This window comes from Petaurus breviceps, unplaced genomic scaffold (genome assembly GCF_028583685.1).
Source record: "Petaurus breviceps papuanus isolate PSGF00001 unplaced genomic scaffold, PetGlider_PUasm1.0 38, whole genome shotgun sequence".
NCBI lineage: Eukaryota > Metazoa > Chordata > Mammalia > Diprotodontia > Petauridae > Petaurus > Petaurus breviceps.
Window position 1 is genome coordinate 18,719,475 of NW_027186304.1, and position 26,150 is coordinate 18,745,624.

The 26,150-nt window shown below is 38.1% G+C and overlaps 1 protein-coding gene across 3 annotated transcripts in view; it reads right to left on the bottom strand.

Annotated features, from left to right (window-relative positions):
* Positions 1 to 26,150, bottom strand: part of LDLRAD4 (low density lipoprotein receptor class A domain containing 4) — a 617,131-nt gene that overhangs the window by 534,020 nt on the left and 56,961 nt on the right. The window lies entirely within an intron of this gene.

Sequence of the window (26,150 nt, forward strand, 5' to 3'; positions counted from 1 at the left end):
GGATGAGGGAAGGGAAGGGAAGGGAAGGGAAGGGAAGGGAAGGGAAGTAGATCAACATCAGACTGGCTACAGATGTAGAAATCAGATCAGAATCAACTGTTTATGTGAAACCATAATCATGAGCTGGTTAGAGCAAAGGTCATCAAGTGAGCAGTAAGGCTAAAGATTAAAAAGAAGACATTGAGAACAATTATAATAACCTCAACCTAACCTATTCATATAGGCCATAGAAGAAAAAAGGATCAGAAAAAAACTAAAGATATCATGATTTCTGCTAAAAGTTTAACCAACGGAAAGCTACCATGATAAAGAGGAATCAAAAACCCCTAGAGAAACCATCTTAGTCAGCAAATATCTACATATGTTACAAGGAAGTTTAAATGGCATTTATGATGAAGTTGAAGGCAACTGAACCAGACCAAGGAATTTCCCCTGAGGAAATCTGTGCCAGAGGCAACGTGATCTGGTAAACAGCACAGGATCACTTTCCCAGCCATCGCAGGGAGAAGGGCCAAAATGAGCTGCTTGCTCCCCATACATGACATTTCATCTCCCATGCGGACACCTTTACCCAAATGCTTTTCCTACTCACTCCTACTTTATGGAATCCATATCTCAATTCAAGGCACAGATCAATGCCACCTTCTATATTATATCTTTCATGATTCCACTAGTTAATGTTCATCTGTCCCCAAAATTACTTTCTATTTACTTCGTATATATTTTTATTTACTTAGATAAATGCTATTGTAGATGCTGCTTTCCCCCAGTAAAATAGAAGCTACTTGAGAATACAAATTTTTCTTTTTGTCTTTGCAATATCAGTGCCTGGCACAGGGTTTCCAAGAAGGCTTTCCCCCTTAATGCTAGTTCCTCTAAGATAATTTCCAATTTCTATGTCTTTCTATGTGCATGGTTATCTTCAAGCAGTCTCCACAATTAGACTGTGAGCTCCCTGAGGTTAGGAACAGTTGGGGTTCTTTTTGGCCTTTCTTTGTGTTCTTCGTTTAGCATAGAGCCTGGCACATAGTAGGTGCTTAATAAATGCTTTTAAAATTCCATTCCCATCCCTCTTAACTCTAGTGCCTTCTCACCATTGATTATTTCCTGTTTGTCCTACACATAGCCTGTTTGCACGTAGCTGTTTTCCTATGGTGTCCCCCCATTAGATTGTAAGCTCCTTGAGGGTAGGGAATATTTTTTGCCTTTCTTTGAATCCCCAGCACTTAGCAGAGGGCCTGGCACAATGTAGGTATCTAGTAAATGTCTATAGACTAACTGACTATAGAATTGTCTTCCATAAATAAGGACTTAATAAATGCTTCTTGAACTGAGGAAGATATCTAAAAAATAGAGGAAAATGGAAAATGTTGTTAAAAAATAAAAAGCGAATAAGGACATCAATATCTACTGACACATGCCTAAAACTAGAAAGAATGTGGGCATCCGTCACCTGGAGGATGGTTGAGCAAACTACAGCACAGAAATATAATGGAGTATTATTGTAATATAAAAAACAAACAATTATGAGAAGTTCAGAGAAACCTCAGAGGACTTACTTAAACTAATGCAGAGCAAAGAAAGAACCAAGCCCTAAATATACACAATAGCAACACAAAGGAAAACAATGCAAAAAAGAAGACAGAATTTACATTGATGTAATAATATTGATTCCACAGTACTAACAATGAAATGCATTTCCAGTCCCATAACAGAGAAGTGATGAACTACTAAATGCTTTATGTCCTGTTAGGAAGTAATAACAAAACAAAAAGCATCTATAAAAACGATTTTTCAAACAATTACAAACTTGTTTAAATTGACAAAAAAGAAAAGACATAATAGAATCATAGATCTATAGTTAGAAGAGCCTCAGAGTCCATCCACCTCCTCCTTTTACAGAAGAAGACACTGAGGCCCAGGGAGATCAAGGGTCTTCCTAAAGTCACACAGGTAGTATCAGAGGCAGGACTTGAACCCAAATCTTCTGACTCAAAAGCCAGTACCCTTTCCACTCTATTGCACAATAAGTGTAGCTTTAAATAACTTGAAGGTTTATCAAATGGAAGAAGGGTTAGATTTGTTCTGTCTGGACTCATTGGGCAACTAGGTGTAATCAGCAGAAACTTCAGAGAGCAGATTTTAGTTCAACGTAAGGAAAATTTTCCTAACAATTACAGTTGAAGAAGTTGCAAAGGGGACTTATGCCTCTGGTACTGCTTGGGCTAGAAGACCTTTGAGGTGTCTTCCAGTTCTGAGATGCTGCACAATGGTACTACACAGCGAATTCATATATTCCCCACACAAGGAAGTACTCAATGACACTGGTACCCCAGGGGCAGGCCTGCATTAAAAAGAACTTAACTACAGCCAGTTACTTTTCAGCATCCTGTCCATCAAGCCCATTCTTTAATAGAATGTGGATGTTCCAAACATGAACACGAAGCGGTAGAGCTAGGGGGATCTCTCCCGGTGGAAGGTAAGTATTCATTCCATCGCATTAAGTTCCTCATTAGGGTGTAGTTGCAGAACACAAACGTAGAACTATACCATGTGTACTTAAACTAGGTTCATGGACTTTTCTCAATATTTTGATAACTTTATTTCAACATAATTGGTTTGCTTTCCAAATCTATTTTATTTTATGAATTTAAAAAGTTATTCTGAGGAGGGCTCAATAGGTTTCATCAAACTACTAAAGTGGTCCATGTAACAAGGTAAGGTAAGCAATAAGCATTTATAAGGCATTTACTCTATATGAGGTACTGGAAAGTACAATAAAAAAATTAAAATAGTCTCTGTCCTCAAAGGAATTACATTCTAATGGGGAGAAACAATACACAAAACAGAGCTGAAAAGGTGGGGGGGGGGATGGGGCTATGTGAAGGTACCCACACAGCAGCATAATTTTGACAGGAAAGTCAGAAGCAGAGCTGGGAGAGGAATGAAGGTTAACTAGCTGGGGGCCTCACCCAAGATGGAAACTCCAGAAGAAACTCAATAGTAGGAGAAATGAAAAGGCAGCCAGCATAGCTGAGGGATGTTGTATGTTGAGAAAGCTGGGGAGACTGATAGAGGTTCCAGGTGCCGAGGGTGAGATTGCAGATGAAGCACAGGGTCAAAATCTGGACAATCCAAAGCACAGCTGGGAGGGGAATGACCATTGGCCAGCCTGGGCTCCCCTTCAAAATGGAAGCTGCAGGAGGAATTTCCCAAAAAGGAGAAAAGGACCAACATTCCTCAGGGTGAGGACACCCCACAAAAAGAGGTGAAGAACTTCTAGAGGGATGGCTAGGTGGCGCAGTGAATAGAGCATCGGTCCTGGAGTCAGGAGGACCTGGGTTCAGATCCGACCTCAGACACTTAACACAAAAACTAGCCATGTGACCTTGGGCAAGTCACTTAATCCCAATTGCCCTCCAAAAAAAAAAAAGAACTTCTAGACTACCCAGATACTTTTTATGTGTTTTTAGTCAGTTTACCCTGTGCCATGCTGTGTAATGATGCCTGGTCTGGACAGAGAAAGGAACAGGATGGGTGAGGAGACTCTATTTGGTCAAAACTACCTAGATTATTCACTACAAAGAAAAACAAATAATGAAATCCCTTTCTCCTTAAGAAACATCTGAGTACTTTCTCCATGAGAAAGAAAAGGAAGAGGCAGCAGACTAAAATCCTGCTGATACAAGGCACAGAAGCCACTGTTAGTGAACTGTGGGCTAGACATGCCATTCTATATAATATTAAATTTGCAAGGGGAAAAGTAACATTCAGAAAATGCAAGTCCTGTACCATGAAGACCTTTTCTTATTTGAAGCCATACAGCCTTTCCTCATTCTTGTGGGTTTCATTAAACTGAGAGGCAGAGAATGTCATAAACTGATTTGCTAGTTTCCATGCATGTTGCCAAATTTCCAGTTCTGCAAAACCAATTTCAGAGAGGGGAAGGAAAAAAAAGCAAAGCTAAACCAATTCTTTGTACTTCTAGCCTTATTCCAAATATGGGGTAAAGCATTTAGAAGAAAAGGGATTCATCTTTGGTAACCAAAGGCAAGTATTAATTTGCTTTCTTCTTTTCCTTCCTTCCTTCCTTGCTTCTTTCCTTCCTTCCTTCCTACCTTCTTTCCTTCCTTGCTTCCTTTTTTTCTTTCTTTCCTTAATCACTATTTTATCTCACAGTCATTTCCTCCTCAAAGCTCTGAAAAGGTTTTGAACCATGGAGGTTGCCAAACAATGACCTTGTTATACGCCAAAGTTCAGTTATTTTTAAGGCATTTACTTTTACTACCTTTTAGATGAAGTAGTTCTCATGAAAATCCTTCCAAACCACTAACTGGCCTAGGAATTTTTACAGGTTAAAATGTAATATTACTGCATAACTTCTAAATAGAGTGGCTTTTGCTTTGCCAGCTGCCTTCCCCTGGAACATGGTACAATCCAAGATTAATGAAATAGGTGAAGGAGAAAAAAAAACAAAGTATGAGCAGTTTTCAAGTAATTTTCAACAGTCTTGAATTGTGGTGGTAAACTCATCTAAAGGACAGGGAGAACTGTGTGGGGTACTATTTCTGCTGCTAAACAACCCAGCAAAAGATTTTCTTGAGAAGAAAGCATTTTATCTATGGCTTTGAACAATCACAACTTCCCTCTACCTCAGGTTTGCCCACCTATATAATAGACAAATATCCGATACTGTCAGATGTGCTTACAAAGAAGTGTTGTTAATTCCACCTCCATGATGTTTCTTAAATTCATCATATTCTTTCCATTCCTAGTACTTTACTAGTGCTAGTACCTAGTACATTCCCAAATCTTAGTTTGGACCTTCTCATCTCTCACATGAACTATTGCAGCCTAACTAGATTTCCTGTGTCCCTCACATTGTTTTACCACTCTATTCACATTACCCCTCTACTCAGAAAACCTCGATGGCTCCCCATTACCTACTCCCCCCAAAAAAGCATAAATTCTCTATCCCAGTACTTTAAGCCCCTCACAATAAATCTCCAGCCTACTTTTACAGCTTCATCTCACAATCCTCCTTTTCCCATATTCTATATTCCAGCTAAATTGAATTACTCACTATCACTCCCATATTCAATCTTTATTCTCTTAACTGGAAGAGATGGGTTCTCTTCCACCTTACCCCAATCTCTACTTTTTGAAATCATTCCTTTCCTTTAAGAGCCAACTAACTCAGGTGCCACTTTGCTGATTTCTCCAGCGAAAGGTGGTCTCTCTCCTAAAATTCCTCATAACATTTCTTCTGGACCTCTGCTTTTGACTTATTACAGTCTCGTTTTGCATCATATCTATTTATGTACATGTCTTATTCCTTCCCTCTCATTCAGAAGTTTAGAAATTCAGTTCTCTTGTTAATCACTGTTCTATCCTTGTGTCAAGGAAATCTGTTACCCTTGAAGGAAATGGGTAGACACCAGGAAGTCTGGTCTCGAATCTTTATACCAGCAAGCTATCCTTCAAGGATGTCTGTTTGTTATCCCAAGATGTCTAGTTCACTATCTCTACCCTTACAGGCAGACTCAAACAATGAACATTTCTTAGTCACAGGAGGGGAGGAAGGGTTGCTGCTAGTCTCTATTCCTAATATCTAACCAATCATATTGTCTCCCACACCTCAATTCTATAACCAGTCATTCTGATTTCTGCGTTCATGACACTGAGCTCTTTTAACCAATTGTAACTTGTTCCTTGGTACAAAGTCCTGCTCTTTGTTCTGTATTCCCTAAAAATATAAAAGAAAGCCGTCACCCTCATTCAGGGTCTTAGCTTTGCTGAGAAAGTTGAAGTCCTATTTATTGGTAAGCTCATGCTTTACTAATGAATTAATCATGCTCAGAACTTTGTACCTCAGTTTACCTTATTTTGAACGTTTGCTATAGATAGTTTAGATTTCTTAAGAAGTGCCTGTTTGTACCATTGACTATTTGTCAATTGGTGAATCTATGAGTGGTTATCAATTAGGGAATTTCTGAGTGGTTTTTAATGAACCAGTTAAATGGTTTTCATCCCTAGTCAAAACTTCACTGGAAAGGCAAAATATTCTTATAATCAAATACAATTGACAATGGCAAAAGGATTCTCTGAAGTGATTATTTTGTCTTTCAAAGTTTGTGATGCGATGGTGAGCTGCATCTACCCATAAAAAATCAGTAAGCTATATCTTAGAAATTGAATTGCTTAATATGGTCTATTCCTGAATATCTTTATAATGATGATAGAAACTTGGGATTATTTTATACATATTTTGTAAATATTTATATACTAATATTTTTCTCTAGACTAGGTGACTTCCAAGGATCACTTCTAACACTGATTCTGAAAACTTTGACCTTGGAGGATTAGGGAAGACATCTCTCTTCAGAATTCTCAAAGTACTTTGTTCTTTCCCTTCTCCTAATCACATATCTCTACCTTTGGCAATACATTAGTTGGAGTATATGGCTTAAACTCTTTATCAGCTTGCAGGCTTTCTGTGGTCCTCAGAATCCTTTGTACAGTCCTCAGTACTTATGTACAGAATATGGAGTAAATGCTCAATAAACATTTACTAGAAGCATCCCAATGCAGTGGAAAGTGGTAGACTTGGAGTCAGCAGACCTAACTTAGAATGTCAGCTCTGGCCCTACACCTTGTAGAATCTTGGACAAATCTCTTAATCTCTAGGGTCTCAGTTTCCTCATTTATAAAACTTAGGAGGCTTATTTTGAACTATGAAAGAAAGGCCACTAAACACTTTGTAAACTTTGATCTACATGCCCCCAAGATGGTCAAATAGAGAAATAAACTTCCAATATATGCCCAAATATTCATAACCCCACTTTCGTGGAATCAAAGAAATGGAGACAAAGTAAATGCTCATCAACTAAAGGCTGAACAAACTGCAATATATGGATATAATGTAATATTAGTATGAAGTAAGAAATGGTGACTGAGGATCTCAGAGAGAAATGAGGAGATTTGTATGAACTGGTACAGAATGAAATAGACCTAACCAGAAAAACAACATACACAATTATGACAACAATGAATAGGAAAAGATCACGAGAAAAGGCAGCTAAGCCATGAGTAACTGAAAAAGAAGTCAGGGTCCTTTTCTAAACTGTTTTTCTGTATTACAAGGGATGGGTTCAATTTGGAGGTTATTTAGAAAAAGAGAGTGATGTAAGTAAAAGCAAAGTATATCAATAGAACTCATTTAAAATGAAATTAATAATTTTGATTATATGATCTTTACAATCCCTTCCAGCTCTATATCTAAGATCCTCTGGATAAATAGAAGATTTACTTAGCTAAATAGCATATACCCTATTCCCCAAAAGATCTGGATAAAGAAGAACTTACTAGGTTCAAACGTCATTTTGAAGATTCCTAACTGACAGCTGGTAGGTATCACATCCTGAAGATTTTTTTCCAGCTTTAAAATATAATACCAAATGCCACTTTTCAAAGGCAAGCAAAGAGGATTTAGCACCTTCCCCATGATCAAAGGTAAGCATTTATTAGTGGGAGAAAAGAGGACAAAATTCTGCAACTTAAAGACCTCAGGCCATCCACTTCAGCTGAAATAAGGAAGGGCATTCATTATTCCACCTAAGAATCTCTGAAAGTCAAGGCAGATGGAAATAGTCCGCCATTCTTCTCTACTCTGCCCTCTCAAAAGCATTGTGCTGTGACAAGTTCCTAATTCTGGCATCTTCTCTAGTGCCCTGTGTAAAACTTGCCCCTAGAATTCATGACCTCTTCTCAATCATCAATGTAATATTAAAACATGTTATGATCAAAGAGATTGTGATAATACTGCAGACAAATATGCCTTTTTTATAAAACAGATCCTTGATACTCTCGAAATCTGTTGATGAGGAGGCTTGGAATCTTCCAGCCTCTGAAAGACTATATTTGAAATAACTTGACAAAATGGCACAGTTGTGAAATACATCCATGTGGTATCTTCAGCGGCATCTTTTCTCAGCAGTGCATCATGAAAAGCTTTATAAACAAGAACCAATCCAGACTCAAAATCTTGGAAGAAGGAAAAGGATGTGGAGAGACTGTTCACACAACCTAACACACAGCCGTTTCCAGAATGAAACATTAAACAATGCGACAACACTCACTGCGGTATTGAATGGAAAGGAAGCCCTGCTGAATCGAATGTAAACCATATGCTCAATATCTGTCTAAGAATGGAATTTACCTAAATTATAATAAGAGTTTACTTATGAAAAAAATGAGAGTCCATTCACCTTATCTACCCTAACAAAGGGAACAAAGGTGTAGATCACTGGAAAGTGGCAAACATTCTAAAAAGCCATTTCTTTGGGGGCATGGAAAATGGTTTATCTACTTCTACTTAAATATGGGAGTGCCTGATATTCTGGGAATTCAGTTGAAAAGATATAAGAAGTCAAGCTATGAAGACTTGACCCAAGCCTGTTCCAGTTTCCCCTACCTGACCTTGGCTTAACTATTTATTGCTCTTCTCAACCTAATGCAAAATATCACCCTAAAGAGAGATAGTTTCTTTTGTTTTTTTAACCTAATGACTGCACAGAATCATAAATGGTTATTCTTTCTGTTGGCTCTTGGAAATATCACCTCTAAACAGGAATGTGGATAGAGTGAGTGGATTTTATTTTTTTAATAAATGAACCCACATTGTAACTTGGGTGAATACCATTCCTTAGGGATGCACTGTCATTACAGGTGGACAAAAGGGACAGGCACCAGTAAATCATCAGTCATTTTCTTATAGCTCTCTTTCAGTATGGAAATATTAAGAATAATAGCTCCCTCGGAGGAGTCAAGATGGAAGATTAAAGGCAGCACCCAGCCAAATTCTCCCAACATTCTCCTCCAAACCACCTGAAAATAACACTTCACATCAAATTTTGGAGCGGCAGAAGCAACAAGAGATCAAGGTGAGACATTCTTCCAGCCTAAGGCAACGAGAGGTTGGCAGAAGGTCTGTGACACCAGGGTGGGGGCCAGCCCAAAATGCATGAAGCAGCAGCAGCAGGGATGCCACAACAGTAGCTGCAGCTTCAGGAGCTCTCTGCCCAGAGACAGTAAGGCAGGGGAAGGGGGAGTGGGGAGGGGGAGTCAACAACTGGTCAGAAAGAGATTAGAGCACACCCTCTGCGGGCACTAGGTGTTAGCTGGCACTGATAGGCAACTCTCCTGCCCATTTGTAGTTCTGAGTCTCAGTTCCAGGGCAGAGAGGAGCATTTGTAGTTGGTCACAAGGGAGCAGTTCCAAAGCAGAAAGGAACACAGGACTCAGCTGCAGTGGAGCAGAGACCTTTCCTGGGTGAAGAGCAGAGCACAGATGAGGAAAAGGGTGACTATGCCTCTTCCCAGATCACGCCACCCTGAAAGCACTAAAAACTTGTAGATCTCTCAGAACTAGCTCTGAAAACAGCCCCACAAAAAAGCCTGAAACTTGGCACAATGCCTTCCCCACCATGAGTTGAGCAGAGCCCAGATGAGCAGAGTCCAATTTAAACATAAAGTTCAAAATCAAGAAATAGGCTGTAAAAATGAGCAAAAGTGGTGTCAGAGAAGATCAAACACAAACTTAGAAGACAACAACAATGTGAAAACAGCTACAACCAAAGCCTCAAAGAAAAATGTTAATTTAACCCAAGCCCAACAAGAATTCCTGGAAAAGTTGAAGCGGTAAGAGTAGTAGAAGAAAAATTGTTAAAACTTAGAGTGATGCATGAAAATTATGTAAAAACAATCAACAGCTTGGTAACAGAGGCACCAAAAATAACAAAGAAAATAATACCTTAAATACATAAATAATATTTAATAATAAATAATATTATAACAAAATGTAATATTAATATAATATTAATTATATTTATATATTTATAGCATATAAATAACAAAAATACAATAATTTTTATTTAAAAAATAATAAAATAATATCTTAAAAAAACAGAATTGACCTAATGGCAAAAGAGGCACAAAAATTCACTAAAGAAAAGAACTCCTTAAAAAGCAAAATAGGCCAAATGGAAAAGGAGGTCCAAAAATCACTGAAGAAAATAATTCCTTAAAAATTCAAATAGGCAAGTGAAAGCTAATGACTCCATGAGATTAAAGAAAAAGACAATAAAATAAAAACAATGAAAAAATGAAGAAACTGTGAGATATCTCACTAGAAAAACAACTAACCTGGAAAAATAGATAGAGGAAAGACACTTTAAGAATTATTGGACCACCTGAAAGCCATAATCAAAAAAAAAAAAAAGACTAGACTTGATATTACAAGAAATTATCAAGGAAAACTGTCCTGATAGCTTAGATCTAAAGGATAAAATGGAAATTGAAAGAATCCACCAATCACCTCCTGAAAGAGATCTCAAAATGATAACTCCCAGGAATATTAGAGTCAAATTCCAGAGCTCTCACGTTAAGGAGGAAATATTGAAAGCAGTCAGAAAGAAACAACTCAAATATAATGGAGTTAATAGTCAGGATCACACAAGATTTAGCAGCTTTCACAATAAAGAACTGGAGGGCTTGGAATGTAATATTACAGAAGACAAAGGAACATTACAAACTAGAACAACCTACCCAAAAAAACTAAGTATATTCCTACAGGGCAAAAAAAAAAAAAAAAAAAGGAAATTTAATGAAATAGAGGACTCTCAAGCATTCCTAATGAAAGACCAGAGTTGATTAGAAAATTTGACATTTAAAAACAAGATAATGTAAACATCAAAGAGGAATTGTAAGAGACTCAATAAAGTTAAACTATTTACAACATGGGAAGATAATTCCTAAGAACTTTATCAACATTAGAACAGTTAAAGGTAGTCTACAAAGACAGAGGGCACATGTGTGAATCAATTATATTGGAATTATCTCCAAAAAATGAAGGGGTGAGAAAGGGAAGAAGAGGTAGGAGAGAGGTAAAATGGGGAAATTATCTCACATAAAAGAGGAGTACACGGAAGAGCTTTAACAATCGAGGGGGAAATGGGGGCGAAGGGTGTGCAATGCTTAAAACACAATTGGTTCAAAGAGGGAAGAATATATGCGTGTGTGTGTACATATACATACACATATACACATACATATTCTATATGTCTGTGTATGTATATTTACATACACTCAGTTGGGTATAGAAACTAGCATACCCAATGGGGAAATAAGAAGGGAAGGGAATAAGAGAAAAGGGATAGAGGGAGTGATCAAAGGGAAGGCAGATAAAAGAAGATAGTGGTCAGAAGCAAAACAGACTTTAGAGGAGGGACAGGGGAAAAAAGAAACAAGGATAAAGAGAAGAAAATAGGATGGAGGGAAATAAAAAGTCAGTTGTGAAAGTGAAATGGCATGAGCTTACCCACAAACAGAAAGCAGATAGCAGAATGGATTAGAAGCCAGTATCCAACAATATGTTGTTTACTAGAGACACACTTGATACAGAAAGACACCCAGAGTTAAAACAAAAGTGTAGAGAAGAATCTATTATGCCTCAGTTGAAGTAAAAAAAAAAAACAGGGGTAGTAATCATGATCTCAAACAAAACAAAAGCAAAAATAGACCTAATTAAGAGATAATCAAGAAAACTACATTTTGATGAAAGATACCATAGACAATGAAGTAATACCAAAAAATTTTACAGCAATTTTCTCTGATAAATATCTCATTTCTCAAAAATATAGGGAACTGAGTCAATTTTATAAAAGTAAGAGCCATTCTCCAATTGATAAATTGTCAAGAAATATGAACAAGCAGTTTTTAGAAGAAGAAATCAAAACTATGTATAGCCATATGAAAAAAATGCTCTCAAACACTATTGATTGGAGAAATGCAAATTAAAACAACTCTGAAATACCACTTCACACCTGTTGAATGATAAATATTGGAAAGGATGAGGGGAAATAGGTACACTAACAACGTTTTGATGGAGTTGTGAACAGGTCCACCCATTCTAGAGAACAATTTGGAACTATGGTCAAATCTGTGCATACCCTTTGACCTAGCAATATCACTACTAGGTCTGTACCCTAAAGAAATAAAAGGAAAAGGACCTATGTGCTCTAAGAAATGATGAAGGGGTGGTTTCAGAAAAACAAAGGAACACCTACGTAAACTGATGCAAAGTGAAGTGAACAGAACCAGGAGAATGCTATTTACCTCCAGAGAAAGAACTGATGAATTCTGAGAACAAAGTCAAATACCGTTTTCTAAATTTCTTTCTTTTTTATGTGATTTAACTATCATGGAAATATGTTTTACATGACATCACATGTATAATTGGTACATTGCTTGCCTTCTCAGTGGGCTGGAAGTGGAGTGGAGTGGGAGGGAGAGAATTTGGAACTCAAAAGAATTTTTAAAAATATTAAAAATAAAGGAATAATAATCTTTCAAAATAATAATAATAATCTTTCAAAAGCACTTTGGGGTTTCAAAGCCCTGAAAAAGAGGTGCTGTAAATTCAATTAATCTTTATTTTACAGATGAGGAAAATGAGGCTTAAAAAATCTAAGTTGCCCCAAAGACCAGTAGTGTGGAAAGGTCATTTAAAAATAGAATCAGAAGACCTGAGATCATATCCCAGCTGTGCTATTCCACTTACTTGCTCTTAGATGAGTCATTTGCTCTCTCTGGGCCTCAGTTTTTTTTTAAATGAAGGTTCTGGACTAAAATCTCTTAAGTGCCTTTCATCTCTCAAGCTATGATCCTAAGTAGTTTACCCAAAGCTATAGAGGAGCCTGAACTTGAATAAGTTGTCTAACATCACATCCTGAAATTTTTGCTATTGCATAAGGTTGTGACTATAATGTTCTAGGGTACATTTGCTGAGTAAACCTGTTAAGTATTATTTTTATACACAGGTAAGGTTGGGTGTTTGCCCAAAATCTGGTTTAATTCAGATTGCTCTTAAACCTTTATTAAAGGAAAAAGGACTGTTTACTCTGGAGAAGATAAGTTTCTAAAATGACACAATGGTAGTCTACAAGTACACGGAAATTACTACAGAGAGGCTAGCCACCAATTGTCCATTGTCTGTCTATAGACACTATCTCATTAGGTTAAGAATAGCACAGGTACCAACCAGTCTGCCTGGATACTCCTATCTGAAGGCCTGAAATAAACAAAAGACTTCTTTAGGTCTCTGTGATCCCTGTGTCAGCATCATTTCCCTCTTCAGTCATTCTCACTCTCCCAGCCTTTCTTATACATGCCTCTTTGTTCTCATAGCTCTTACCATGGTTTCCTTCCTTTCCAATCATCAGCAGGGATGCTGATCGATACAGTAACTTTAGCTACTTGACAAGTCAAAACTTCCAAAAGGATTTCAAAGTTCACCACTAATTTTTTTTGCTCTATTGATACAGCTATTGGGGTGCAACTCCTGGGTCCACCAGAAAAGGTTGATAAGCTCTTAGTCTTAAAAAAAAAAATAAGACTCACTTAAAAAAAACTTTATCATTTCCTATTTGGCTACACTCATCCAAACTTCATCAGAATCTCATCATCCATAAGGAAAGGTCACATCAACCCCGCAATTCACACCTCCTCAGTAACCTCAGCCCCTGGGGCCCTCCCTCTGTCTGGAGATAGTGGAAGGTAGAGAGTCAGAGCTCCTCCCAGAGCCTCCATTTAGTGGGAGCACCCAGGACAGCCATCTCGCCATTTCCTGCCCACTTACACTCTTCTGGATTCTGTCATTCCCCACCCTGTCACCTGTGTCTTTTTAGATGCTGTCCTTTCATTAGATTGTGAGCTCCTGGAGGGCAGGCACTGTCCTTTGCCTTTCTTTGTATCGTTAGCAGTAGTACAATGCTTGGTACATCCGTAGGTACAACAAAGGCACTTAATAAATGTTTATTAACTGGCTGACTGGACATTGCCCCTGCTCCCAAATTATAGTGACCTATAAAACTAATTGCAAGGAACCAAGAATCAAAATCCTTGGCTAAAAAAACGTGTCTGATTCTCCATGACCCCATTTGGAGTTTTCTTGGCAGACGTGCTACAGTGGTTTACCATTTCCTTCTCTAGCTCCTTTTAAAGATCAGGAAACTGATGCAAACAGGGTTAAGTGACTTGCCCAAGGTCACACAAGTAATGTGTCTGAGGTCAGATCTGAGCTCAGGTTCTCCTAATTCTAGGGCTGGCACTCTATGCACTGTACCACCTAGCTGCCCCTAAAAAAATCATATTCCTTCTCGGTGAACAGGAATTTTTTTAATCCTATCTATTAAAATAAAAGCAAGTCTCATTGGTCCATTTTCTTATCCGTAAGTAGAAATGAAAATTTTTTTAATTCATCGAAGTAAATGTCTTGACCCAGGGTTGATGCTCCTTAGCATCTCATATTCAGGCCTTTCTGTCACTTTTCTAAGACCTGCTAGAACGGAAACACGATTTATCATATCTCAGTTTCAGGGAAAAAAATACTTCATACAACTCTTGTTATGTTCATGTTAACCCCAAGTTCAAATCCTGACTTGACCAATTACTAGCAGTATGACTATGGACGAGTCATTCAGCCTTCCTAAGCCTCAGTTTCCTCATCTGTGAAATGAAGCTATTAATGCCTGCACCACCTGCCTTATTTCAAGGAAAGCATTTTGAAACCCTTAAGGCTCTGTATAAATGTGAGCTATTATGAAGTCACAAGTATCTAAGAAAAAAAGCTAAAAGGAGTTCTACAAATTACAACAATTAGCAGGAAGAAAATGATAGGGAGAAGAACAAAGACAGAATGCCACATAAAAACGAAATGACTACATTTAGTCAGAGAAAGTAACACACCCTAGAACCCGCCAGCAGCCAAGTGCTCCCACTGCACATTAATAAATCATGCAAGTTCCTATAAAACGCATAAAACTCAGTTACATGTCAAAGGAGAGAAAGTCTAGCTTGCACAGAATTCTGCTCTGTTTTATTTAGAATCACACACTAGCCAGAACCTTTCATGTATTTCACAGAAGGCTGCCATGATAGAGGTCAATGTCCCTGGAGATAAGCTAGAAGAAATAACCATGAGTCGCAGAAACAGGAAGTGGTCGATGGAAAAGAAGCTAAGAACTGGAAACAAAGTAGGGATCCACTGAATAGGGAGTAACTAAGTTATTACACTGTAAGCAATTAGAGGCAGCTAGATTGTGCAGAGGACCACCGGGGTCTAGTCAGGAAGACCTAAGTTCAAATCCAACCTCAGACACTTATTAACCATATGATCCTAGGCAAGTCACTTGACCTCTGTTGACCTCAGTTTCCTCAACTGTAAAATGGGTATGATAATAATAGCACCTCTACCTCCCGGAATTGTTGTGAGGATCAGTGAAATAATATTTTTAAAGTGTTTAGCACACTGTCTGGCACATGGTAGGCAATATAGAAATGCTTGTTTCTTTCCTCCCCCCCCCTTTCTTTCTTTTCTCCTTCCTGATGAATATGATAGAGAGAATTATGAAAAGATTTCTATGAAGTGGTACAGAGTAAAGTAAGCTCAACAAGGAAAACAATATACACACAATGAATACAACAGTGTAAACAGGAAGAACAATAAAAGAAACTGAATAAATGATTATCATAACCAAGACCAGTCCTGGGAGAGTTGAGAAAATGTACTGAGGGTATGAAAGATATTATATACTATCAGACATAGTCATTGTCCTGATGATTTTGCAAAATGTTTTTTGGTTTCTTTTCTACTTTTTAAATATTTGTTACAAGGGGAAGGCTTATTGTGCAGGATAAATAAGTAAATATGAAGTAAAATAAAAAAGCAGCAATTACCAAAAAAAATGATGAAACCAAATGGGAGCTTATAGTATTTGAGAATAGTACAAACACTACTCAGTCTCAACACTGCAGTTTGGGATTCAAAAGTTAAAAGCTGTGTTTATAAGCAAAAGCAATTAGACTACTTCCCAAGATCACTTAAAAAAAACTGTAGTATCACCTAAATAAGGTTGAGGGACTCGTACCCTACTTTGTTGTTTAATAAACATTTCAGTTACATATTCACAATTCTCAACACCCAGAAAATGAACTCAAGATTATCTAACAATCCCTTCCTACCATCACAGAGTTTACCTAGATATTGTTAGGGCAAATGATCCCTGTGAAAGAGTTCTAAGCTCTTTGAAAGGCTTTCCTGAGGGCTGATTGAGGAAGAGTGTCAGAATGCAGTTATCCCTTCCACATTATGACTTTCCCCATCCTGGTTTTGATATATCATGGGTTGACATAAGAAATTAAATGTGAATTTTTGTAGAAGCCTCAGATGACACGTGAAGGCCAGCAGATGACACAGAAAAAGTTTAGAAACTCAGAAATGCATAAAACATATGAACAAAATTGTATAATATCAACCCAAATTTTATAATAAAGTATCCTATTTTAAAAAGGAAAGAAAAATTTCAGACTTCTTCTCTGGTATGAAGGGAGGGCCAAAAAATTTTACATATTTTCAAGATCATGGGGGTGCTATGGGGAAGGGATAACTGTAAATAGATTGCACTGGTATTCAGACTCCATGGCTAAGAAATTTCTTCTCCTAACATACCTTCTCTGCAAATGCTAATCTTTGAGGTCTAAGAGTTTAAGTAATTTGTCCAGGGTCACACTTGGCGGTATGTGTCAGAAGTGAGACCTGAACTGAGGCCTTCACAGTTCAAAGCAGGCTCCCTAGACACCTTACCTTCCTGCCTATCAGGAAATAAAAAGAAAGAGTTTGCATTTACATAGCATTATCTCTTAGTCATTAATAGAATAATAGCATTATCACTTAAGCATGATCTCATTTGATCGTCATAACAATTCTGTTAGGTATGTAGTATTTTCCCCATTTTGGGGGGGAAAGAAAACAAGGTTAAACAACTTGCCTCTGATCAGTTAAGTATCAATTATCTCCTGACTCTAACAAATATTTTATCCAATATACAGCATTAAACAGGATAGATAGATTATAGATAGATAAATTGATTGATTAGACAGATATAGACCAATTATAACCCTCTATATATATAACTGCAGGGCACAGATTTTACCACCACTGCGGGCCTATTTGAAGAACCAAACATTCATATGAAGAACATTTAATATTTAATATGAAAATGAGTTCTCCAAAAGTGTCAATTAGAATATATACAGGGGCAGCTGGGTGGCATAGTGAGTAAGAGCACAGGCCCCAGAGTCGGGAGGACCCAGAATCAGTTCTGGCCTCAGATACTTAATACCCACACACACACACACACACACACACACACACACCCCACACAAAACTGGCCGTGTAATCTTGGGCAAGTTACTTAACCCCAATTGCTTTAAAAAAGAATATATCCATAGATCATCCAAATGTTTCTCTCACTTAAAATCACAATCTCCTTGGGTGAACAAGAATAAGTTCAGGGAATACACTACCAAATTAAATGTACGCATATCTTAAGATGCAGAATTGGAATAATAGAATAGAGAAGTTGCTTCATGTTTCCTAATTGAACAGAAGTTGAGAAGCTAAACTGTTGAAAAACAAGTCTGCTGTCTCATTGCTCATTCATCTACCTAAACCCATAATCTGTTATGTAGAATCCAGAGGTGTGCTGTTAAATGTTTAACAATCAGCTCTTGAAGTTTAATTTGGACTATTAACATTTTCTCCATCACTTTCTTAAGTCTAAACAATCAACAAAGCAATAAGTCAAGCCCTGATTTGTAGGGATGGTTGATTTCTGAGGTATAAATGCTCAAACTGAAAATTTAACAATCAATGCGGCCAGTGGATGGTAGCTCTAATGTACCACTGATACTTATAATTCCCAATTATTTACAATCATGGATCATCTCCAAAAAGTTAGAATGGTAAAGTGTAAAGTGCACTGGATTTGTAATTAGGAGAGAGACGTGCCTGAATTCTACTTCCAACATTTACTAGCTGCGTAGCTATGGGCATGGGAAAATCACTAAGCCTTCAAGAGGTTGTTTTCTCATATCCTCAGTGAAAGGGAACTTGTAAAGATCAAATGTGATCATGTATGCAAAGCACATTAATTATTATTACTGGTTTATTAGGTAGCTTTGGGTATGTAAATGTTTATAGCCCTTCCATTCAATTGAACACTCGTTTATTATTTACCTGCTGAATACAGAACATTGTGCTAGGCCTAGGGGAGCTGCAAAATGTGGTTGAGTCAGTAATAATCTAAGACAATTCCAAAAGACTCATGGTGGAAAATGCTATACACATCCAGAGAAAGAACTATGGCATCTGAAGGCAGATTGAAGCATACTATTTTCTCTTTCTTTGCTATTTTTGTTTTTTTCTTTCTTATGATCTTTCCCTTTTGTTCTGATTCTTCTTTCACAACATGACTAATATGGAAATATGTGTAATATGATTGTACATATATAACCTATATCAGATTGCATGCCATCTTGGGGAGGGGGGAGAAGAGGAAAGGGGAAAAATTTAGAACTCAAAATCTTATAAAAGTGAATGCTGAAAACTAAAAATAAATAAATTTTAAAAATTAAATAAAGAGCTTTTCTGGGGCACTGACTAAATGAGCTAAATAAATTTCTCGTTCCTTTTTTTAAAATGTGGTTAAGTCAGTCACTGCCTTCGTGAAGCTTACAGTTTACTACAGGGATATGATATACACAAATAACTGTAATGTAAAATAATAACATTTGGAGAAGACCCAAATTTAGATGGGGGAGAGAGCAGAATGAAGAAAATGAACCTGTTAAGGAAACACAGAAATAGAATTCCTAATGGTGTCCTTATTTACACACTTCATTTTAATTGCTAGTGTGTGTATACATATATATATACACACACATATATATAATAGAAATCTTTAGTTGGTAAGCATGAAACTTAAAACCAACATCTACAAACACAGGCTGCATTATTAGAAAACAAGATATTATGGAAATACAGAAGAAAAGTAAACCTCACTCTTAAATGAAAGTATCTGTTCATCTGGAACTTAGCAATTTTATCCTGTCCTAGTTGAAAATAAAAGGTTTTTGGGAAATTGAATCCGACTTCTGAATACCATTTTAATAAGTGAAATAAAAGAATAGAATCAGAAATTAGCAATAACCTGATATCTCTTCAACCACCCTTTGCCAGCATGGATTTTCTCATCTTAACCCATAGCCACCATCCATATATCCACCAAAAACACTGTGTTGCTAAGGCATCTGTACATCCATGTAATATAACCCCCAAGGCTAGTAGCTTCTTGTCATTCAAGGCCACAGGAAGTTATCTTATAAAATGCATCCCATTTATCACAAGGTAAATTGGACAGACGTCAAATGAATCAGGGTAAATCCATCATCACTACTAGGAAAAACAGCTCAAAGTGCACGGCCTACTGATGGAGGAGTCAATAGTGTCATCTATATCTATAAAGAACATCATTATCTTTAAAGGAAGTAATTTGGGGGGGGGGAGTAATTGGGGGGAGTATTTTTACTTTCTCTCTCTACCTGCCATTTAAACAAGAGCCAAATCAGGAAGGAAGGAAGGAAGGAAGGAAGGAAGGAAGGAAGGAAGGAAGGAAGGAAGGAAGGAAGGAAGGAAGGAAGGAAGGAAGGAAGGACACAGGAAAGCATACATGCTTTTGGTCTTCCTTGAATTTTGGATACACTGCCACTCACATCCTCTCAAACACTGCCAGCTTCACTTTATTTAATGACTGCAATATTCTAACTGGGAAATGATTTGTGACAGCCCATAAACAGCACTGAATACAAACTATTGTCAAAGGAGGTATTAACAAATTTGCACTTCTCAAGTTCCCACACATGTAATTTTCCCATCATCCTGACAAGAGAAATGTTTAAGGAAAATGCAACAAACAGTTCTTAGATCTATGGGCAATGTTTTCCAAATAACTGCATCAACTTACTTCAAACAGGTATTTCATTTCAGCAATATGAATATTTTTTTCAACCTCACAGGTGTGCCTGTATTAACCAGAAGCTATAACACCTGGCCTCCCTCCTTTCCATGCACACAACCCTTGAATTTGTCCCTCCTCTTGTACAAGTGACTATATGGACACATACATAAGTTTACTGGGGGGCCACACTTTCAAAGGGCTCTCTCAAGAAAGCATCTAAGGGTTGCTAAAGAGTTGGTGATGGCAGAAGTGTTGACATGTAATATGACACAAACTTGCAGCCCAGTTCACACCAGGACTACACACCTGCTGGCATTCATGGCAGTAACGACATGCTAATATCATTCACCTGGCCTATATTCTGAAAGAACCAAAAGACTTCAAACTGACTCACACAAACTGAGTCAGGGAGGTGAAAAAGGACTGTGACCTATCAAAAATGGTGGGGGTTGGGGAGACAGACAGAAAGAGAAAGGCAGAGAGAGACAGAGACAGAGAAAGCTAAGTAAAGCTTGGTTTCCTCAGGAATCTAGGTTTCATGGTGCACAGAGTGCAAAACATGGTATCCAGAAGACCTGAGTTCAAATTCTTCCTCAGATACTTGCCAGCTGTGTGATCCTGGTCAAGTGATTTGATCCTTACCAGCCTCAGTTTCCTCATCCATAAAATGGAAATGATAGCACCTACTTAACATTCTGAGCAGATTATAGCCTAGAAATGGTTTTAGCATATTTGAGGGGGGGAAAACAAATGGAAAATGACTAAAATTATGCCAATGTCAGAAAATGCTAAAAACTTTTTAAAAGTAAATCAAAGTTGTCAAGTAACTTATATTGTGAGACCAAACTGGGGTAGTCAGGTGGTACCGTGTTTCCCCGATAATAAGACCTATCCCGAAAATAAGCCCTCCCCTTACTGTGTAAGATTCCTCTAAAATAAGCCCTCCCTCGAAAATAAGCCCTATTGAGATTGCTACTGTAGTGAAGGTGATCCCGTGCGCTACATTACAGTCCCCCCCGCCCCTGTGAAACGCACGCACGCCACGCTCCGAGCTGCATCCAATCAGAGCTGCAGCAGTGAGCGCGTCATCCTGTTCTTCCCCAGTGATTTGCTTATTGAATAAAGGTACATTTTTTTGTTCACATTTACCTGTTTATTAAAATTGCTGTCAATGTTCATTAAAATAAGCCCTCCCCTGAAAATAAGCCCTCTGGTGTTTTTCTGTCCAAAAAAATTAATAAGACAGTGTCTTATTATCGGGGAAACACGGTATATAGCTCTAGATCTCGAATCAGGAAGTTCAAATCTGGCCTCATATTCTTACTAGTTCTGTGACCCTAGGAATGTTACTTAACATCTATCTGTTTCAATTTCCCCATCTATAAAATGGGGATAATAATAGCACCTACTTTCCAGGGTTGTTATGAGATCTTATTACTAAACTGGTACACCTAATACAAACAGTTAAACAAGCAAAGCTGCTTGCAGATTTTAGAATATAAGTTCATAGAAGGCAGGGTCAGCGACTGAAGATGGTTCTCAAAATACAAAAACTCAACAGAAAAAAAATTGCTCAGGGATTTACTGAAATATATTATTTTAAAGATAGCCATCATTGTGCAGGAAAGCCATCTTATAGATGACACTATCTGTAGAAGTGCCATTAGAGATGAACTCATCCTGTTCCAAATTTGCTCCAGTCACACTACAAGAGGAAACACAGTGCAGCAGACCAGATACTGGACTTGGAAACAGGAATGTCTATGTTCCTATCCCACCTCAGACGCCTGCTAGCTGTGCAACCCTGTACCTTGCCTTTATCATCAGTAAAATCAGTGTTGGACTCAGTGGTCTCTACGGTTCTTTTCAGCTCCCAATGTACAATCCTGTGGTTTTGAGACTCTTGGAAAACCAAGCATAATGAAGCAGGATTTTAGCAAATCAAAAATCAGGCAAAATTGGAAGGAGTGGAGGACATAGTAGACAGCATTGCTCTGGAAGTAAGAGCCAGTATAAAAGGGGCATCATTTTTAATTTGTAGTCATAAAATAAATGATGTGGAAATTATGTAAGCAATTGAAGAATTTCAGAAAATCTGGACTGAGGATAAGGAAGAAAGCACTTTTCTTTTTAAAGCAATCGGGGTTAAGTAACTTGCTCAAGGTTACACAGCCAGTTATTTCTGGGTGTGGCACTAAGTATCTGAGCCTGGATTTGATCCCCAGGTCATCCCGACACTGGAGCCGGTGCTCTCACTCGCTGAGCCACCTGGCCGCCCCTAAGAAAGCACTTTTCAAATATAAAATACAAATAATTGGAGACATGCCAATACTGTGATCTATAATACTAGCTATTATTATTCATTATCATTATTATTATTATCATTATCATAACCTAGAAACGTGAGATGGACAAATTTAGGGACATCTCCCTCCCAAATGGCCATACAGACTGCTTGTAACACTGATGCCAGAGGGGACTCACCCATACTCCTCTCTGTCTGTCTCCAGGTGGTTTCTCTGACCTTGAGGCAGGTGAGTGGGAGCATCTTAGTTATGAGGGGGAGGAGAAGCATGAAGAGGTCATATAAGTGTTGTACTGCAGGGAGCTAGAACATTTTGGGGACAACATGACTGGGGTTTAGGGGAAGAAAAGAGGAGGCCCCGAGCCAGAAAGAATTCAGAAAATAATAGTGAGAAGGGTTCAGCCTGTGATAGAGTCTTCCAAGCTTTTTTGGTCTGATCAGTCACAGTTGGACACACTGTACACTGACCCCTGACACCATCAGGGTCCTCTTTTGGTCCTCTTTGAGCACAGAAGACAAACCACAACAACTATCATCATCATCATCATCATCTCATTGTGCTTAAGAAAGGGACAAATGGAAGCAAAGAGAAGGATCCTAAAACAGACTCCATTTAAACTGCTGGGGAAGCTTTCCTTCTCCATGGAGCTCATAGAACACTTGGTATTTCACTGAGGTTATCACTTTTCTCCCTTATATGGATGTCCTACTAAATGGTGAGTCAAAATTAACTGATAGGTCCTAGACAGGTGTATTGCCAAAGCAATATTCACAGCCCCCACAGCGACTATGAATATGCCGGCGTAGTGCTGAATTGCAAAATATAACAGACTCTCCATACAAAAGACAGAAACAAAACATTTATTCAGACACCAGAAAGCCAAATCCCAACACCAGAAAACCTAATCCATCATAGCAACAAAGAAGTTCATACACCTTATCGCTGCAGTATGCAACACCATCCCAAAATCTTCCCACAAAAACTCACAAGCTGTCTCCTTGTCTGTGTCCTCCCTCTCCCTCCACACTAACTGGTCTGACTCCTAGCTTCCTCTTGTTTCTGCTCCACCTGTTCAGCAAACTCCTCCCACCACAGGCTCCATGTGATTACATTCGGCCTATTAAGGGACAGGGAAAATCTTCAAATTCCCTTAAGTCTATTAAGAGGCAGGGGAGATCTTCAAATCACCATTACCATTACAACAGGTGGTACCCAATATGGACACCTGGAACCTGTGAAATAATAACTGACATTTATATCAAAATTTCCATCCATTGACTCCTTTGAACCTCGCAATAACCCTGTGCACCAAATAGTACTATGGTTATTACAATTTGAATTTGATAGATGTTTAAACTGAGGCTATAAGAGCAAAGGACCTGCCTATGGTTACACAACTTGTTTTGGAGGTAGAATGCAAACACAGAACTTCCTGACTTCACTTACAGAGCTTCACTCACTTTACAATCTTGCCTAGTTTTCTAAGAAAGGAACATAAATCAAAATTTAGAAACTATCCATGGTGTGGTCAAACTAGAACAGAGAAATGAAATAGTAAATTAGGCTAAGCTGCCTGAATGCCCAAATTGAGAAGGCCCAAGGTTTTTGAAAAGACATTCATGGAGAGAGGGCAGTACCAGTGACTAACTCTGGATAGGTGTCCCTTAAGAAGCAAAAACTCAATATGAGAAATTTCACCAGGGGATTAACTGGGAACCTATCCAATTTTATAATGAAAGTCAGTGGGAAAATAGGATTTGATATATAGAAACTTGCCTTACAGGAACACATCAATTTCCTATACTGATGAATGCCTGTTAATGGATTTTTTTAAACCCCACAAAAGTAAAAAGTTATGTTTGACTCTAATTGCTTTCCTTCTGCATTAACATAAAAATTGTGCTATGCTCAATATTTTTCAATTTTCTTTGAACATAATCTAAAAAACAACATCCTTGTTTACAGGATCTATGAGCTAATAATATACTCTCTGCCTCCCATTACAAATTAACTCCCATCAGCTCTTCTTGTCCCAATCTGTCTAAAGAAGGAACTTTGCCTGTTGGTATGAAATCAGCCATTAGAATGAGCTATTAGCGGGCCCTGTTGTTAGGACACCCCTCACAGCATTCAGGGTTCCAGAAAAGAACGAATGAGCCTTTGAAGGATATGCTGGCCCTCCTGGCTTGGTATTATTTCTTTACCTGGAGAAATCCAAATATTATTTCTGTAAATGTCCTATGCACCTTTATTTTCTACATGGCCTAAGCACAGAAACCTGTCTATTGTCTTCCCCAAGTTGTTATTCCCTTGTGAATACACTGAATGCTTATGGTTTAGGAGCCTTTGTTCAGTCTCACTACAGTTTCCCATTTTCACCATCCTCCCTTGTTGCTTTGCTACTGCCTTGTGCTGTCTGACACTCTCGTCTTTGTCTCGTTTTCTTTTCCCTGTGCCTCGGGTTACAATACTCAGCCTCTCCCTGACACGCCACTCTACCTTCTGACGGTATAACATAAGATGGGAAAGATTCTTGACCTCTGGAGCACCAGCACTGAGCTTAAGGGAGACAGGATTCTTAGAGATCTGATGATGCCCAGCTAGCACTCTGGGTGCTTGAGGGGAAAATTTCAGGCAGGAAAGAGGGAAAGAAGGCATGCCAAGAGTGTGATAGGGTCGTACCTTGAACCCTTTTGAGTGGCCAGCTCTACAAGCCAAGCATGCTTTTGTCTCATGCAATTGGTCACGAGAAACCTTGTGATAACAGTGTTTCTGGAAACTAGCAAGATTAAGGGATGAACTAAAAATGGAGGGGAGGAAATCCAAATAACATTTATGAATACTATAATAGAAAGGAGTCGTCTCTTTTTTTTTTTAACAAGGCCATTTAAGTTTAGATACTTTGGCAGGAATATGGAGACCATATACTTAGAGGTTTCTGCTTAAAAAAAAACCAAGCTGTTTATAGACTACTACCCCTGAACTCTATTCACATTGAGAAGGTAAGTTTAAGGTGACCTAATTTTAAAATACTTTCTTTTTTGGCATCAGTCTTTAGAAGTCTTTGGTGGTCTTCATATGTTACAACAATACAAGCTTTTGTCCATTTTTTTTACCCAACTTGTGATTTTTATCAGTGTAGAGAGCTCCCTCTACCAATTAAAACTGGACCTGTTTTACAACTTATGATCTCCGAGAATTGCTTGGGCCCTGAGAGGTTACGTTACCTGCCCAGGTTCCCAGGTGGCTAGTACGTGTCAAAAGTGGGACAGGAGAACATGTCTTCCTGATGCCAAGACCAGTCCTCCTTATGACACAAAACTGCTTCTCTCTCTTTTTTCCAAATATATTAATCTGCTGAATTTCACCTATTGTTGAAATTTAACATGACACATTTAATAGAATGTTGGACTTGGATGGAGTCAGGATGACCTAGATTCAAATACCACCTCAAGTATTTAGAGTTATGTGACCTTGGGCAAGTCACTTCTGTGTTTGCCTTAGTTTCCTTATCTTTAAAATGGAAGTAATAACAGCACTTACCTCACAGAGTTCTCATAAAGATTGAATGATATGATATATTTAAAGTCATTTGAGTAATAATAACAGTCATAATAGGAGTGGATAAAGTACTGGACCTGGAGTCAGGAAATCTCATCTTCTTGAGTTCAAATCTAGCCTCAGACACTTACTAGCTGTGTGACCCTGGGCAAATCATTTAGCCTTGTAAAATGAGTTGTAAAGGAAAAGAAGGAAATGGAAAACCACTTTGCCAAGAAAATCCCAAAGAATCATACACAACTGAAGCAATGGAGTAACTGAATAAATAAGGTTTGCCAAATGCTTTACAAATATCGTCTCAGTGGATCTTCACCACAACCCTGGGAGACAGAAGTTATTATTCTCTCCATGTTACAGTTGAAGAAACT